Consider the following 18206-nt stretch of genomic DNA (forward strand, 5'->3'; position numbering starts at 1 on the left):
ATATATGATCAATAAAGTTCTATCTTATATGGCATTGGCTCCCGCGTTAATAAATTAAACATTTAAAGTTGATCACCTTTGATCGTTTCTACCCATATATTTATTGTTCATAAGAACTAATACTATAAAGAATAATACTATAAGAAACTATAAAGTTATAGGGCTATAACTTTAGTGTCACATGTTAAAACTTTGTATCCTTGACCCTTGTGCTTTAGTCTCCTCTACAACTGATGTTCGTCATGACCCCAGAATGCATTGCGCTGGTACAATAACTATGACTGCCTTAGGTGAAAAATCTATAATTTTTGTAAGTAATTGTGAGTTTTCACATGTCACAAACAACAACTTTTAGTATAATAGAGAAATAACAATTTAAGGCCAATATGTGCAAGTAGTCAGAGATCTTTTAAGCTAAGCCATAGCAACAATTGTCACATATACCTCACAAATATGTCATATTAACTAAATGCTATGTAGCAGTGACCCAACGATATGTAAATGTTCGGTCTAAATTTTGTTGTAATGTACTTGTGGCGTTTCTATGAGTAATAAGTACAACAAACAACACTCATCTAACCTATTAGAGGTGCAATAAAATGTTGATATGCTAAAGGTGGACTAATCAACTGGCGGCCCAGGGGACAAATCAGCCCCACGGGTGAGCTCAGTTTGGCTCACCAATGGATTGGTTTTTAAATAAAACTAGATGTTAAACCATTAAACAAACTAATTGCTGGATGTCTGGCCCGTAAGCTCTTGGCTTTCAGTGACTGTGGACCCCTGAGCAATTCAATTGAATAACTCTGCGCTAAAGCAATGTTACAGGTTTACATGCCACACTTGCAAAACAAAGATGAATATGCTAGCACAAATACGCAAGTCAATATACGCAACAAAATATACCAACAAATGAGGCAAAGTACAAAACAGTGACATTATCATTAAAATTAAAAGCAGTTGTATTTAAGAAGAATGCACAAGTTGGCTTGACCTGCTTTAAATTTAGTACGTCAAGATATCATGCCAATGTATTAAATGACAGATATAAACTTGGTATATTAGTAGTTAATACTGAAGTAGTAATACTCTATTAGAAAGTTGAGTATTTTCTTGAAGAAAACATTAAACTTACAGGACAATATGTCTAAACAGCTATAAAGCTAGTGGTAAAATAAATAGTAACCAAATGTGTTGCCTAGCATCTTGCTCTGTGCTAGCTTTAGCCATCATAAACCACTAAAGCTTTCTTTAAATTTAAGATGAAAGACACATTTCCACAAACATCACCTAATTGTGACTGTGTAACTCCAGAAACATTCCTGAATGCCTTAAGCAGGTTTTGAAACATGTACTTATACTTTAAATTTCACCTATGACTAAAGAGCTGTCAGTAACGCTAACTTCAAAGGAGCTACCAGAGGAACTAGCTTAGCTTGGAGGGGTGTAGTGCATAGCAGGAACAACTGAAATATTTAGGACTATGTTTAAGGTAAAATGTACTTTACACAGAACAACAAATACTTCTTTTTTCACATTTAAGTCAGTGAAATATACTCTAGAATACTAACATCTTCATATTAGCATTGACAATCAGAGCATGGTTTTATTAGGCTTGTTTAAACTTCAAGACAATCTCTATGTATCTTGATAACATACATATTATTAACCAACAGGGGTGGTCCAGTTCTTTAATGTCCAACATCTCTACTTGTTTGACAAAACATTTGAAGGATAGACTAAAACAACGAGCAGCGCTGTTATGGACTGAAGACCTGTCCAGGGTGTCACCCGCCTATTGCACAGTGACGACTGGACATGGACCCCAGTGACCCCTGCGACCCAAAAAGTAAGAAGGGAGTAAAGGATAATGGATGGATGTATAGACTATAACAACAGAGATGGTCCGAATAAATGTATTTAAAAGCTGTACTGTAACAGCAAAGAGAACAGTAAATCTGGTGTCTGGTGTTTTTGGTTATCTTAGACAGAATAATAAAGCATGGCAGCAACATGGACTGACAGCTTTTTAGTACATCCACAACAGTTTCTTGTTTCTAAGGGTGTTTTCACACCTGATGGTCTAGTAGATTCAGTCTGATTAGGGGCCAAAATTTGAACATTTGTTACATTTTCAGCTGGTGCGGTTTGCATTCACACTGCACTGAGTCAATCGAGCCAAGCCCTCTGAACAACCTGTCCCCCCCACCCCTCGCCTGTGGTGGCGCTGCACCAAGAACTACTGAAGGAAACAACACGAAAACCTCTGAAGAAGAAATTGAGCGCAATTTACTTCTTCTGGAAATATAAACAAAAATGGATTAGTGTCAAATTGTAGCTGTTTTAGGACTTCTGTTTTGTATGTGGCTCATATGCCAAACAAACATTTTTCAACAATGGACTCTGCAGGAGCAGTTGAGGCAAAAGACCTTGGAGAATGTTGTTTCTCACACCAGGCGGCTGGTTGTTTTTACCCAAAATGCCCCGTGCTGTAGTCCACATTCTGCTTTTGGAGTTGTCTCCGGTCCGCTTGCATCCACATATGCATTTGAGCCGCGCTAGAGTTCACTCCAACCGAACCAAGACCTAGGCTTTTAGGCAAACAAGAGTTTGCTTCTTTGGTCCGCATCAGAGTTCTATTGCGCATTGACATCTCCCTAAAGGAACCAGACTTTCTAGGCAAACGGACTAGAGTTCGATTAAGGCGGACTAAACAGGACTGGTGTGAATGCACCCTAAGGGACCAAAAAAAGCGAACTCTGGTCCGCCTAAACACCTAGGTCTCAGTTCGGTTGAAGAGAACTCTGGCGCAGTTAGAATGCAAGAAGACCGGAGACTGCTTCAAAAGCACAAAATGAGCTACAGTACAGGGCAAACAAACACGTATTTCTCTTACCTCATACGGAGCCGTCAGCCACCTTATGTGAAAAACAACATTCCCCATGGTCTTCTGCCTCGTCTTCCACTCATGATGAGTCCATTGTTGAAAAAATGACAAAACAGAAATCCTAAAACCGCTAAAATTTGACGCCACTCCGATTTAGTTTTTATTTCCAGAAGAAGAAGAAGAAGAAGTGTCTTCTTCAAAGGTTTTTGTGTCATTTCCTTCAGTAGATCTTGGTGCAGCACTACCACAGGCGATAGGGGGGACAGGTTGGCTCGACTGACTCAGTGCAGTGTGAATGCAAACCACACCAGCTGAATTGTAAACAAATGTTCTGAATATTGGTCTCCAATCGAACTGAGTCTACCAGACTATCAGGTGTGAAAACACCCTAAGTGTCAGTCAGTTCTTTACTGATTTTTAAACAGTGCCGTGTGAACCAGCCTCAAACCCAAACTAAAAAGATAAACACTTTCAGATCAAATCACTTGTTTGGTTTTGGTGGATGATTTAACTGCAGATATTATTATACCAGATCAAAAACAATCTTGATAATGCAATACATAGTTTGTGAAAATAATACACTAAAACAAAAACAGGATTTCACAAATTGTACCGGTCTGTCTAGAACACCGTGTACTCTCTCCATCGCTTAAGTCTTCTTACGACTCTTGCTCGTAAATGATCTTTGATCCAGTTGGATGCTCCGTGCCCACTTTTCTTTGCTAAGTGCATTAATCCAATCGTTTTGGTGTATTCTGTATAAACTTTGCAATTTTACAGCCATGGGAACCTGCTAGTAGTTGATCGATGTTAACATCTCTGTGGCCAATACAGATTTTTAGAAATTAGGGCAGCCATGTTTCTTGACAAAGTTCCTAAAGTTGACACAGGTTGTTATAGATTCAAATATATTTAAAAAAATGTGCACAATTTTACAGTGTTTTGGTGGCAAATACTGCTTCCAGGATGGGTAAAGAAGGCTCCCATCTAAAGCTAAATTAATTAAATCTGATTTAGATGAGAATTTGTGGTTCAGTTGGTATCAGGAAAACAAGAAGTGTGGAAACATCAGCCTGTAAACAAGAGGCTAAAGGAGGTGTTTCCGTCATAGATCAAGGGGTTAATAACCTTTATTCTTGACCAAATCAGCTCAAAAACGTCTCATTGAATCAATGCTTCACTACATCTGATTGATCTGAGTGTTTGTTGATGAGAGCTGGAATTTGAGGGCCTCTAATTTAAGCCTATACCCCCCAAAATCCACGTGACCCCGAGTCAAAAACAATCTGCTGTAAATGATTGGCCAGGTGACATCATGTATGTTTGAAAAGAGAATATCCAATAAGATCACAGCATGTGTAAAGGCAAAAACATGTTTTTTAAACTGGTATAAATTTAATTATTTAATGTGACAGAAAGGGGCCTCAAAGAATGACACAGGTCCAAAGCTACATATAGTTCTGTCTACATCTACTGTATCAGCTCTGTGCACGTAGAATATAACTGTATGACGCCACAAACATGTAGACATTACTCGTTGTAGTTAATGATTGAACACATTCACATTTTTCAGTCATAAAAAAAAAACATTATTTTTACATTAAGACCCTTTTTTAATGACAATATCAGTGTTTCCCCTAGTTAGCTTGTCATGGCGGGGTGCTCATCTCATCCATGATTTTTACTGATGTGGGGACGGAGACATGTCTGAGTGCAGCTTGTACTAACAGTTCTGAGCGGGAGCGGGGGGCGTTCTACATGAGGGAAGAGGCAATGTGAGTGCTGCCTTTGGCTTTTTAGCTAGAGAGCCTGTATTTTGTGCCGCTAGCTTAGAGATACGTCAGTGCTGGGTGGGGGTGGGAGGGGTAAGTTCAGTTTGGTAGGCAGGGTGCTCATTTCTGTTGATGGGGTGGGGCACCCCGCCTGTATAATGGTAGGGGAAACACTGAATATACAATATAGAATTAATTTTTTTGCATACACTAAAAGCTATAATGTAAACTGAACTTTTATTTTGAATATATCTTCACAGTCCACCTTTCCTTACAAAATATACACCAACGTATCAAGTTTCACTTAATTAATCAACTAATGCAAAATTGCTCTCACTTCCTTACTTTTTAAACTGACGTAATGGTTGAACGGATGCCAACATGTGCCTTTTGGCGATGTTCAGACAAGCTGACTGACAGATTTGTGACACAGTGGCGGGCAAATCATTGTTGTTTTCTAAATAGAGTTAAGGGTAATACCGCTGAGGTAGCATAAAACTTTTAAGTTTCTTTTACAAAAGGTGTGGTGGCTCTTATTTTTTTCTTTCAGTGCCATAGAAATGCTATGTAGTCAAAAACAAAAGTAGGCACCCGACTTTCAAAGTTTTCACCAACTTTTAATTGTTAACCAACAGTGATTTAGAGTATTTTAAATAGTTGTTAAAAATGTACTGAGTCAAATAATTTTTGTGACTAGTTTTCATATACAGTAGTCATTCAGTACTTTGCGGACTCACTGTTTTGCAGGTTTTCAACTTAAGATTGTACATGATACACGATTGTTAACTTTAACTCACTCACGTGATTGGGAAGGTATGGGATAAAAAGTTAACGGGAGCAGGAATCAACCAACAGGACAAAAAACAAAAGAAAAATTATTCGGACAGGTGCCACAATTGTATAGTTTTCTTTCAATAAGCTTATATTGTAACGCAAGTCAAAAGAACTACACAGCCCAGAAGGCAACAGTGCTTCCGGACGCTGCTTTCTGACGAAATTCAAAGAACAGCAATGGAGAGGGCAAACACCAGTGGAGAAACCGATGTGGTAAAAATGGTTTTGCAACGCAGTCAAAAAGTCACAATCTATTTATTAAGCTCAGAACTGGCAGGAAAGTCACAAATAACCCTGAAGCTGAACTCATCTTCACTGGTGAGTACCCCAATATTTTTTTTGCAATGCTGTACAGTAGGAATGCGCGATATAAATGGTATATGGTAGAAACGATAGAAATTTAGCCTACGATATAGATCTGTCTTCTACCGGCTAACTGCAGTAATGCTGTGTCTGAAGTAAAATCAGAGTTGTCGGTTTAATCTTTACTTTTTTTGAGCTGAAAAATGTGCGCAAGTGGTGTTAAAGTCTTTTCTTCAAGAGCTAAGTAGCAAAGCTACAAGCTAACTACACCCGGATTGCCGTAGTGTTGCCGTATTCTGACGCATGCGCAAAATGCTGTGTTCCGTCGAAAGGTTTTTTTTTTTTTGTCGAAAGTTAAAGTAAACGTTGGTCAGCTTTAGAGAAACCTGCTCTCTGATCTGTTATAAGAACGCTGTCTTATGTGATTTTACTGCGAGACCCTCTGGTCAAAGCCACAGACTCATTTTGTGTCAGCTCTCCATTAAAGCAGAAGGAGTCGCCCACTAGAGGGTTGGAGGGTCAAGTGTTTCAGTGTAAAATGCTGCTCTGTTGCTGTTCATTTCTTAAGTGAGAAGACTGGAAACTGTTAAGTTAACATATTCTTTTGTTTAAAAGATATGGCTAAAACTACATTTTATACATTTTGCACTGTTTTGCACTACAAGCAAGAAGCCTAATACTTGATTTGTTTATTATTTAAAAACTCTCTGGACCTAGTAGTGGAATTTTTTAAATTCAAAATATATGATAGCAAAAGGACACCCTATGCTTTAAAAAAAAACTATTAAGTTTTATACCTAAAGCATATCACGATATATATCGTTATCGCCACCCTTCACAATACATATCGTGATATGAATTTTATGCCATATCGCACATTCCTACTGTACAGTACATATGTACATGTGTTAAAATTACGTAGGTTTAAGAGTTTAGAACATTGCAAGAGTGGGAAGGGTTTATAAAGCCTTAAAATATATATACAGTATATACTCAAATAAAAATAATGTACCTACTTTGTGGATTTTCACCTATCGCGGGGATGTCTGAAACATAACCCCCACGATAAGTGAGGAACTAATGTACAGCTGAGTAGAAACATTTCGTCTTTCATCCTTCAGTCTTGAAATACATACCAGACATACACATATATATATATATATACATACAGTATATAACACATACAGTACATATATATATATATATATATATATATATATATATATATATATATATATGTGTGTATATACACATATACACACACACACACACACACACACACACACAAATATACAGACCATTTCCAAAAAAATTAGAATATCTTGGAAAAGTTGTTTAACTTCCAATATTCCATTCAAGTTAGATTCAGGGCCCACAATTTAAACAATTTCAAGTATTTATTTGCTTATTTTTAAATAATTTGGGCTTCCAGCTCATTAAACCCATGAAAACAGGATTAAAAAAAAAAGAATACTGTGTAGAAATCAGACCAATTTTTGCAGGGCATGAATGTTTTAAACTGAGTGTGACACACTGATCATCTACTAAACACTCTCTCTCTCTCTTTCTCTCTCTCGAACCGCAACTTTCTGGTACCAAGTCGGCTGCCCTACCTCTCCACCATCTCGGCCCCCTAAAGAACAAGTTTCCACTGCAATTTATGGATTTATAGTCCCTCCAGTGAGTTTTGGGTCTGTCCCCAGGGCCTCTACCTAGTGGGACATGCCTTGAAAACCTCCAAATGGAGGTGTCAAAAAGACATTCGAATTAGATGCCAGAACCACCTCAACCTTTCAGGTGACAGAGTTCCTCATCTTAGGTCTAAGACTGAGATGACCACCCTACAAAGGAAGATCAGTTCTGTCAATTGTATTCGGGATCTCATTCTATCGATCATTGCCTCTTCGGGGGTCTCCACAGTGAATCATCCTTCTCCATCTCACTCTGTCCTCTGCATCCTCTGTCCTTACTCCAACTATGTCCATGTCCTCTCTAAATGCATCCATATATCTCCTATTTGGCCTTCTTTTGATCATTTTCTAAACCTAACACACTGTCGCCCCTCTGCACAGGAGGGTTAAAACATAGATGAACCAGTAAATCCTGAACTTTGCCTTCAAGCGTAACATTTTTTTTCACTATGACCAACCGAGGCAATGCCCTCGTTACTGAGGACAAGACTATTCAATTCACATCAATTCAGTTTATTTATTTAGCGCCAAGTCACAACAGAAGTCATCTCAGGGCACTGAACAGAAACATTCATATACAAAAATACATTAATAAAATAAGTTAACGTGAGACACTTTAACTCCTCCACTTAAGGCCGACTCACCCGACTTGGAGAAAGACCACCAACAGGATTGGAGACAAGGAACAGCCCTGGTGAAGTCCACCCTGGACCAAGAACAAAAAAAGACTGTGTCAGAGATGCAGACATATCTTGCTGCATAGTTGTATACTTTTAAAACAATGTGAAAAAATCTTAACAGTTGCGAGCACCCTTGCTAATATAAATGTGATAAATACTGTATCAGTTAGTAACCTAAGAGCCAAACAATGTGATGGTAAAAGCAAGAATACCTGTTTGGTCACCTGCTTATCTACATGTGGGAAGGGGAATATTAAGTATTGTTCAAATTATCCATTTCTATTTTAAACACAGTCCAAAACATGCATGCAATAACTCCCTTCACTCCTCTTTACACCTATTCAACATCAGCGGGGTCTTCATGTCCGACCTTTTCAGAATCTTCCTGAACCCAACAATCCGTCACCCTCGCTTCAAACAGTGATCGCTTCACTGTGCTGAACCTGGAACAAACCCAGGCTTTTGAGATCTCAGTTCATTACCATCTACAAGCATAATATTTTTTCTTTAAAAAGGTCCATTTTTCACAACAGCTGAATCATTCGGAAGCCAAAGAATTTTAAATGTATATAAAACGTTGCCCGTTTCCTGTACATCTTAATTTACAGTTGAGAAAAGTTCTGTGTGAGCGCATGAAGGCTGTTTAAAATAAAGAGTTTCTTATTCGAGTTCCAATGAAAACCGTAGCTAAAAGGTTTTGTACGTAAGATTTTTTTCCAGAGAATCTCAAAACACATCAGCAATAATTGCAGGGTCTCTAATAAATACTAGAGATCATAAATATGTTGAACAGAATTTCTGACATCTGTGATTTGTGTAAAGCAATTCTCCCAATGATTGTTGACATAAGAAACATTCTCTTACTTCAGTCTCATCTAAGATTAAAGGCCAGTCGGACTAAAGTAAACACCGTTTTGGCCTTTTGTACGTAAATCCAAAGTGTCGTAACCTGAGACCGCTCAGTTCATCTTATCGCTCAGTATTGATTCGCCTGCTCGTGTGTGCTAGTAATGACGCCAGGTATTAGGTTTTGTAATGATGTGTAATTGTTACATTAAAAAGTTTAAATCTTGATTGTAGCAGAATGTTGAATGATGAGTTCAACTGAGAACATCGTAATAAGCCTGGTGGTATTAACTTTTTGCCTCTATGAGTTTATTTTCAGTTAAAGCAAAGTTTTATCTGTAATAAAAACCAAACAGTTACTGACAACGTGTAAAACACATTTTCTTTAGGTGATTGGACCTCACAATTACTGGTATGTCAAGTCTTGCTAAAAATGGTCAGTGGAAAAACTTAATTCAAATTTTGAATAAAAGTTTTCTCTTCTTGCATCTCCTTAAAAGAATAAGTAAATGAAAAACTAATTGTAGATGCTATTACCACCTGTATTTTTGGATACATTAACAGAAGTCAAATTTTCAGATGTCAGACTAGCAGCACGATATGGAGTTTTTGTACCAAATATCTACATGGACACTATGTAGCAGTTGTGAGGTTCAATGTGATTGTTTTCGCATAGTCAAGGGAACGCTGTGATCATAAAATACGTGGCTAATGCTCAGCACGGCTATGTCGCTGTTGCACGTCATATTCACCACCATCCACAAAGATACGAGTTGTGCATGTTCGCTTTCCAAATTAAGCTAGATCTTGAAGGAGTGCAGCAAACATCCAGAAGGAGTTTAGGAGCCAAGACACATATGACAACTCAATCTTATGGCCTTTTTCCAAAGGTTTGACTTGACTCTACTTGGTTCAACCCGATGCAGGTTCAGTCTTTCCACTGGGTGGTCATTCCCACCTGATTTTAGTTTGGTTCTTAAGGCATACCTGGCCTATGTTCCAAGTGAGCCGAGCAGAGCTAAAGGTTTGATGCCAGCAGACTGCAGGACATTGACTGGCCAGAGAAATGTCAATATAAAACATGAATCAAAGAAACCACCAGTTTTAAAACCTCACAACCGCAGCATTCGTTTTTTTTTTAATTAACTTTTCATTAATTTAATTAATATATCCAATTTCATTCATTCAACCTTTATTTATACAGGGTAATCCCATTGAACCTCGGGGACTCATTTACAAGAGAGATCTGATTTTAACAAAGAATGATGACAACAGTAGACAATCGTAAAAGAAAGCATACAAATTGAGAAGAACAAGTGAAAAAAAAATGTATTAAAAAATGAAACAAAAACGGCTAGGTTGTAAGGCGATGTAGAAAACTAAAAACAGGAACATGTCAGCACTGATTTTTGCCATGAACTTAACAGATGTTTTAAAGCCACTTAAGAGAGGTCATGGTCGAGAGCTTCAGATCTTTTTGTAAGATATTCCAGGAAACAGGAGCGGAGTAGGAGAAGGCCCTTTTGCCTAGTTCAGTCCGCACTGAGGGAACACTGCAGGTAATAATGTCCTGAGAGCGCACGCTGTAGCTGCACTCACACAGAGACATGTAGGAGGAGATGTATGAAGGCAGCAGACCAAGAAGTGATTTAAAGATGAAAATGTACCAGTGAGAGAGTCTACGTGAAGTTAATGATGACCAGTTAACCAGTGAATACAGGGTGCAGTGGTGGGTATGGTAGTTACAGCCAGTTATGAATCTAGGCGTCCAGCATCTGCAGGTTGCGAATGTCAACAGAACGTCAACATTTAAACCACCACTGTGATACTGTGAGGTGAATTCAGATGGCGCTAGACCAAATAGACTCGATTTACAAGCTAAAACCAGAGGGAAGGTGGCCTCGACTTGTACATGGCAGTTTTGGAAACCGTGTCAAGAAGATGGTGAGTGTTTTGTGACTTTATTTCACTCTTTTACCCATTGGGGGTGATGCTATCTCTAATGAGAACTCATGTTCGAGCTGCTGTTTAATATTCTGTATTGTTTTAGATTATTACTGTTTAGCATATATCTTAGATCTTTTAGCGTATCGTTTAGTGTTTGTTTAGCATATATCTTAGTGTATATCTTAGATCCTTATATACTGTTTCAGCAACACTATCAACAGTGCAGAAACACAAAATAAAAAAGGTCACCTCAAATGGATACCGCAAATAAGGACTGCTGAAGTGATCCCTTATCTAAAATCACCTAAAGCTCACTCATAGGCTGAAAGGATTAAAGGCGAAATTTGCAGAAAATGTTACTCCAGGTAAAATGCTTTTAGTCTTTCAAATTTTCCACATCCTTTTCTCTTTTTGTTGCAACTGCCTCTTCCACTAAGTGAACCAGTTCCACTGGTTTGGGATGAGCCTTCAACTTGAGCCTTCTTGTTTTTGCTACGTCAGCGTCATGTCACGAGTGACGACAGGACAGCATAAATGTGGAAGAGAGATAAGACGAATGATGCAGTTGTGTGGCTGAAAAACTTGCTAATCTATGTCTCAAACAATAAATCAATGCCGTTTTTTGTCCTGTGTGAGCGTTACCAGTGAATGTGACCCCACATAGTGTCTGAGAATTTGTATAAACTGAACAAGTGAGCAAAAAATAAACTTAAAACCAAGGATACACATATGAGAATCACCATTTATGTTGGACATTGAGTGCTTGTTTGTGAGACTGGAGATAGAGTGTTATCTTTCTTGTTTAACGCAGTTAAAATAGTCAATAGTTAGGCAACACTACCGTGGTCTACATGACAAAAAGAAAGGTGTTTATGTCAATGCACCTTGATGTCATTCTTCACACTTAACTGGAACATTCTTGAGTAATGTTTTCATTATTTAAGGAATAAGGAATTAAGATTAGCAAATGCAGACTCCTGTAATGCCTTTATAACAATACGGGTATAATAATTAAAAATAAAACTACCCAAACAGGCCAGAAAATACATTTTCAAAGGCGGAACTATTTAGTTACAATAAACCTATGGTTGTATAGAAGCCTCCTGAGTTCAAGTTGTGTATATTTGTCATATGCAAGGTTAACACAAGGTTAATAATACAATGAAAGGCTCAAGATGAGAAGAACCGATTTGACTCGCTTGAAAAAAACAAAGAACAATTGTTGATTTTTAGGACACATGTTAATTTCTTCACTATCTTGCTAGGGTATGGAATAATTGAGATTTTATATGCCTGGACCCTAATCTGTCCTGAGATGGACTCGCAGCCTGTTCAGGGTGGAAGTCACCTACAGTTTGGCCCATTGGCTGCAGGGTCAGGCAACAGCAAATGAAGTGGGTACAGAAAATGAGTGTGAAACTGATTACTTTTCTTAGTCATTAATCTTGGCTAAGTTACAAATCTTGTAAAAAAAATGGTACAACTTGTTGTCTAGTTACCGTGTTTGGTTTTCCCTTGTGTACCCACTGTTTTGTACTTGTATCATTTTTTGCTGCACAGCCAGCCTTTTGTTTTTTAAATTATTAAGTTTTATTTATGGTTCACTTTACGCTTCGTCCACGTTTTTTTGTCTGCACTGAGGATCCTCCACACCAGAACCATTTGACACACAGTTTATGAAAAGGACTGAATGGGCTTCATGACACATTGTATCTCTACATCGTGTACAGACAAGTTGTATCATGGCATTACCATTTTGTACACATATACTCACCATTGCGTTTATCGTGGACTTGCTCTATCGCGGTTTTTCAAAATAAGATTGGACATGACACACAATTGGTTGATTGATGGATGAGCTGCACAATCAGCATGGGAGTTTTATTTAAATTAAATTATTTTAAATTATTTAGCACCTGCTGCACATTTTCACAGAAAAAGCTTCCTCCTGCAGCTTTGTGCAGCCCATACTGCTGCAGGATAAACTTCCTGCTGCAGCTGAACAGCTGTTCAGCATGCAGAGCAGAGAAGTGGGCGTGGCCAAGAGCACTTGCAGGTGGCAAAAAGCAGAGGAGGCAGGGAGCTGAAATCATGACATTCTGCGCTCTTTTAGAACTTAAGGGTTTAGAAATATTGTTTAGAATATTGCAAGAGTGTGGGAAGGGTTTAAAACACCTTTATATATATATATATATATTTAAATAATAAAATAAAATACTACTTACTACTTGAACTACTATTCCTATTTCACAGTTTTTCACTTATCGTGGGTCTTTAGGGTACGGATCCCCCGCAATAAACGAGGAAATACTGTATTTAAACATGCAGCCAGCTTATCTAAGAGCAAAGACACTATGTTTGATGAAACTAACTTACACCTAATCAGAATTTACAGTGAGACCAGGTTTGTTTTATGGTTTGGAGACAGTGACATTAACCAAATGACAGCAGACAGAACTGGAAGTGGCAGAAATGAAAAAGTTGAGGTTCTTCTTTGGAGTGACAATGATGGATAAGATTAGAAATAAGATAATCAGAGGTGCAACACAGGTTGAACAACTGAGCGATAAAGCTAAAGAGGAATCGATGTAGGTGGGTTATCATAGCATAGCCACCTAAAACTTGCCCTCAACAAGAAAACAAGAGGCATAAAGTCACAAAACACTTGCCATCCTCTGCCATTTTCCAAAAATGTGGCAGAGTTGAGACTACCCTTGTCTTACACTAGTCAAAGCCTGTAAATCAAGTCTATCAGGTCTAACTCAACCTGAATTCTGTCGTCAGTCAATAAGAAACAAGCAACTTCATGGTTGATGTCACTCTCTAACCAATTAATGGACTGCAGTCTGCTGACATCAAATTTTCAGCTTGACTCACTTGGAACCTCGGTCAAGTAGGTTCTAGGAACATAGATGAAAGTTGGTGTGACCATCCACTGGAAAGACTCTGAACCCAAGCTGGCCCGACGGAAGGGGGGCCATGACCACCATTGGCCGCCCATCGGTTCAATGAAACTAACCTGTATAAATAAAGGCTGAATGAATGGGGGACATCAGCGTACTGCTTGTTAACGCTGATCTTCTCCTCTCAGACATCCACATTACCATTATCTTTCAAAGTACTTGAACTGGAACACTTCTACAGCTATTTGCAAACAAACCACAGGTACTAAAACTTTTATGACATGATCAAGAGCTTGAGGAACTGTATATGCTAACGTTTTTCTATGTATACAGGATTTTTAACAAGACAATGAACCTCATTAGTGACGGACAACCTTTGTCCGCCATTCTTGCTGAGGAAAAAAGGTATTTCTCTGCAGGGATCAACAAAGCTTAATAAAAAATAACTAAATAAAGCTTAAATGCAACCATATAGTAGATTCTTGTTATTCTATCTTCAGTGCACATTGCAAAATTATAATTTTATGCAGTGATACCAATAAGACAGCATCTTCTACTATAAAGATTTTGGATTTCCACAGAATCTGTTGACAGCAGCTTGGTAAACTGCCAAAAAGCTTCTAGTCCAAGATGCCTGTGTGTGTCCATGCCAGTAATATGCACTGCTTTGAAACTGACTCGACATCTGGCTTGCAGCTCATGTGCTCATTCACGCTCCGAGTTACATCAGCCAACACCAGCAGTACTTGGGATCCCTGCCGCACAGCAGGCCGTGACCTACATTCATCACTCAAGACTCATCACAGCCAATGAGGAGCAGGGATCCCAGACTAGTCCATGCTGTGTTGACAGGTGTTCCAACCTGCTATGGTATTTCCCCTCACCTACAGCTTTGCAAGAATCCTTGAGGTCTTTAAAAAAAATTCAGTTTCCCCAAACAGTTCAAGAGGTTATTTACTTTTACGCCATTTAGAATCCTATGATTCTTTATACTTTAGATGTGCTAAATGTTTCAGAATCCATTTTAACACAGCCAATGTACGCAAAACTAAACACCACAATGGAAATAAAAGTCTGACATAAAGGTCATGGAGTTTAAAAGGTTTAAAACTGTACTTGTTTGAAAGCTTATTCTGTTCTGGAGCATTCATACCTGCTCTGGAACAGACCTGAGTCTGATGATCAGTTTTGGTGGTGTGAATGCTGAACGAGTATCTTGTGTTTGATGAACATCGCATCATGTGTCACTCAAGAGCCACTACTGAGCTAAGAAAGCAACTACTCTGAAGCAGAAGCTAACAAGCACACTAATGTCCCCCATCCCTGAGGGGTCTGAAAAGTAAATGTTTCTAATTTTCCAGATGAATGTTTTTCTGGACTGGAATGGAACAGATAATGTAAGCAAGCCTTCATGTTTTGGTGCCAGATAATAAAGTGGGGAGGAGCTACGCTGTCTATAAGAAGAGAGGTATTTATGATATTTTTCATATTTAACTTTTTTATTTTTTGCTTGTTCAAGGCAGCGCAGAGTGATGAATCCTGGTGAGTGGAGGGAGCAATTCTATCCAACACTAGTTGCAGTGGAGGAGCCAAGGGGTGGGCCAATGGTGGCCTTGGACACCATAAATCAATTTTTGGCCACCCCAGTCATTTGAGAAACTTACTTTTACAGAATATAAAAACAAGACAGAACTGTTTCCTCAAATGATCGTGGTGGCCAGATTATTTGATATATTTTTACATATCACAAAACATACACATATAGCGGTAGCCAACTTGAATTTTGTTGCGACAACGTTTCAGTAGTGACCTTTCTTATGCTTTGATGCAGCCACACACCAAAATGGAAATCAATAGCTCACTTATTTTACAAGTTATCAAAGCTAACAAGATGGGATGGATGGAGGATATTTCCAGCTCCCTCTTCGCTCTGTGACAGCGGACAAAACTAAAAATCCACAGTAAAAACAAATTACTGAATTTTAACCAGTACATTTTGTGTAACAATACACATATTTTATTTCAGTCATTCCTAACTGGAGATGTGATGGCCTTCAATTTATGTAAAAAAATAAAGAAAAAAGAAGGTATTATTCATAGAACCCTTTGCATCCTAATGTGGGGGACGCTGGTTTTAGACCAGTTTTTTTTAGGAAGACTACACTTTAAGTGTTGTTTTTAATATATACATTTTGGCTTTATGAGTTTCTACTAATCCTAATTAGCATGAGAACATTAAAAACGCACACCAAGCAAAAGCTTGGAACTCAAGAGGATACCATTGTCTAGCCGAGGGGGGCCACCATTCTTTTAGGGGTGGCCATTGCACCCACCGACCCTCTTCTTTGGTAGCGCACCTGTACTATATATGCAGGTTGTCATGTCTCTAATGTAACTGTTTGTGGCGTGAATGTAACCAGAGCAACACTTGCTGATGGTAAATATTTTCTCTACATACCCCTGAAGGTATGTAGTCCTTCAGAGACCCCCACAGTCCCCATCTCCCCCATGACGCTGCTGGAACTTTCTGTTCCCAAAGCCGTCTTACTCCGTTTCAACAAACTGCTGCAGCGTATAAAGCAGAATATTTATCACCAATCTTTGGAAACTCTTGTATGAACACATTGAGGCACATTACTACCGGTAGTCTCTATCTTAACATTCTATCGTAAACTCAGAATACGGCCAAGTGGGCGCGTTGTACAGAAGCTGGAACAATGTAGGTGGAGCATGATCATTTAGAGAACAAGAGGTCTATTATGTAAGGTTTGAAGGCAAATTAGGGCAAACTGGTTTGAAAATGTGTAGTCACCATGTGGCAGCTGTGACTGCAGTAAATTTAGTCTGCAGGATGACACTGACATGTCCTGAATTCACCACAAAACATGCCCGGGCTCAAGTGGCGCCTTTTGTTTCCTCTTCTGAGTGAACAAGGACAGGATGTGAAACATCCAATAATCAGGACTGCCCGGGTGATTTGCTCTCAAACCTCAGGGATGGAGGTTTTTTTTATTTATTTACTGGACTCAAGAGAAGAAAGCGAAAACATCCAAGTGTAAAGCATGAAAAGCAGCGGAACCTCCTACAAAACAAAGACCGTTTTACATAATAAAATATGAAGAGGAAAAAAAAACTGTTTTTAAAGAGGAACGCCACCAACAAGTGAGACTTCCCATCAAAGTATAACAGGAACTGATCATTAGTTACATAAACTAAAATACAGGTTGTTTGCACTAAATTTGGTCTAATGTTTGCAAAGTTTTGCCCAGATATGAGACAAAGCTTGAAGCATGAAGCAAACTGGGAGTCCACTTTGTCATTTTTATTCTTTCAAATAGAAAGGCTAATGCAAGGATTTAAAAAAAGTGTGCAGAATGCAGAATTTTAGCTTTAAGATCAAAAGTGGAGTTTCCACACACTTCAGGCTCACACAGCACCACCCAGCATAAATAACGACGGTGTTGTAGCGTTACACCCACACCAAACATAAGATTTGAAGAAAAATGAACAAATTGTTGCTGTTTGTACAAGTTTCTGATCAAAGCCAGTTTCAGTGAACAATCAAGAATTAAACAGCTGCTTCCACACGTCATGGACGTCAGATGAAGGCAGCAGATAAATACAGGGTGGAGACAGACAAACAAACAAATAAACATGGGTGAAGTCTGGACTAAAGGCAAACTGCAGCTTCTTACCTTCACTGATCGTGTGGTGCAGAGCTGAGGAGGACTGAAAACAGGAGCTGGAGGTTCTGCATTTAACAGCAGTGGAAATTTCCATGAACCATGTGCTGCTGGTTCAGGAGCGTCGGGTTCCACCCAGACTGCTTGCTGGGGGGTCCTCCTTTCCCCCTCCTCTTCAGAACCCTCTGGTTCTGGGCTGGAGGTTTGGAGGCACCTTATGTCTTCAGACATTTTGTTTCATTAAATATGAAAATGAACGTTTGGTGCAATGAGTGTTTTTTTGTTTACATTCTGGGCAGAACCACCTAAAACCATTTAATTTTAGCTTTTAGCTTTAAGCCAGTATTTTGTTACTTTTAGGTAGTCTAATTGTACTTTTAGCTAGCCTATTGCAATGTTTAGAATATACAGTTTTGCTCCATTTAGCATTAAAACAGTGTTTTGCTAATTTTAGCTAATCTATTATTATTTTGAGCTCTCAGTTAGACTTTTGCTGCTTTTAGATTAAGTGTTTAACTCCTTTCAGTTTTTAGCCAGTATTTTGCTACATTTAACTAACTCTTTACTACATTTAGATTATAGCGTAACAAGTATTTTGCTTTTTTTTTATTTTTAGCTTTTATCAACATTTGGCTACTTTTAGCTAACCTTTCATCATTT

General features: G+C 38.5%; 1 protein-coding gene across 1 annotated transcript in view; it reads right to left on the bottom strand.

The window, feature by feature from the left end:
- slc38a4 (solute carrier family 38 member 4) overlaps positions 1 to 17649 on the bottom strand; it is a 53589-nt gene extending 35940 nt beyond the window's left edge. The window contains exons 1-2 of the mRNA XM_037695799.1: positions 17559 to 17649; positions 8132 to 8193 (exon numbers count right to left, since the gene is read on the bottom strand). The gene's annotated coding sequence lies outside the window, so the exon portion shown is untranslated. The remainder of the gene's footprint in view (positions 1 to 8131; positions 8194 to 17558) is intronic.
- Positions 17650 to 18206: the final 557 nt, after the last annotated feature.

The sequence above is a fragment of the Nematolebias whitei genome, chromosome 22 (assembly GCF_014905685.2).
Source record: "Nematolebias whitei isolate Nwh7 chromosome 22, NemWhi1, whole genome shotgun sequence".
NCBI classification, from domain to species: Eukaryota; Metazoa; Chordata; class Actinopteri; order Cyprinodontiformes; family Rivulidae; genus Nematolebias; species Nematolebias whitei.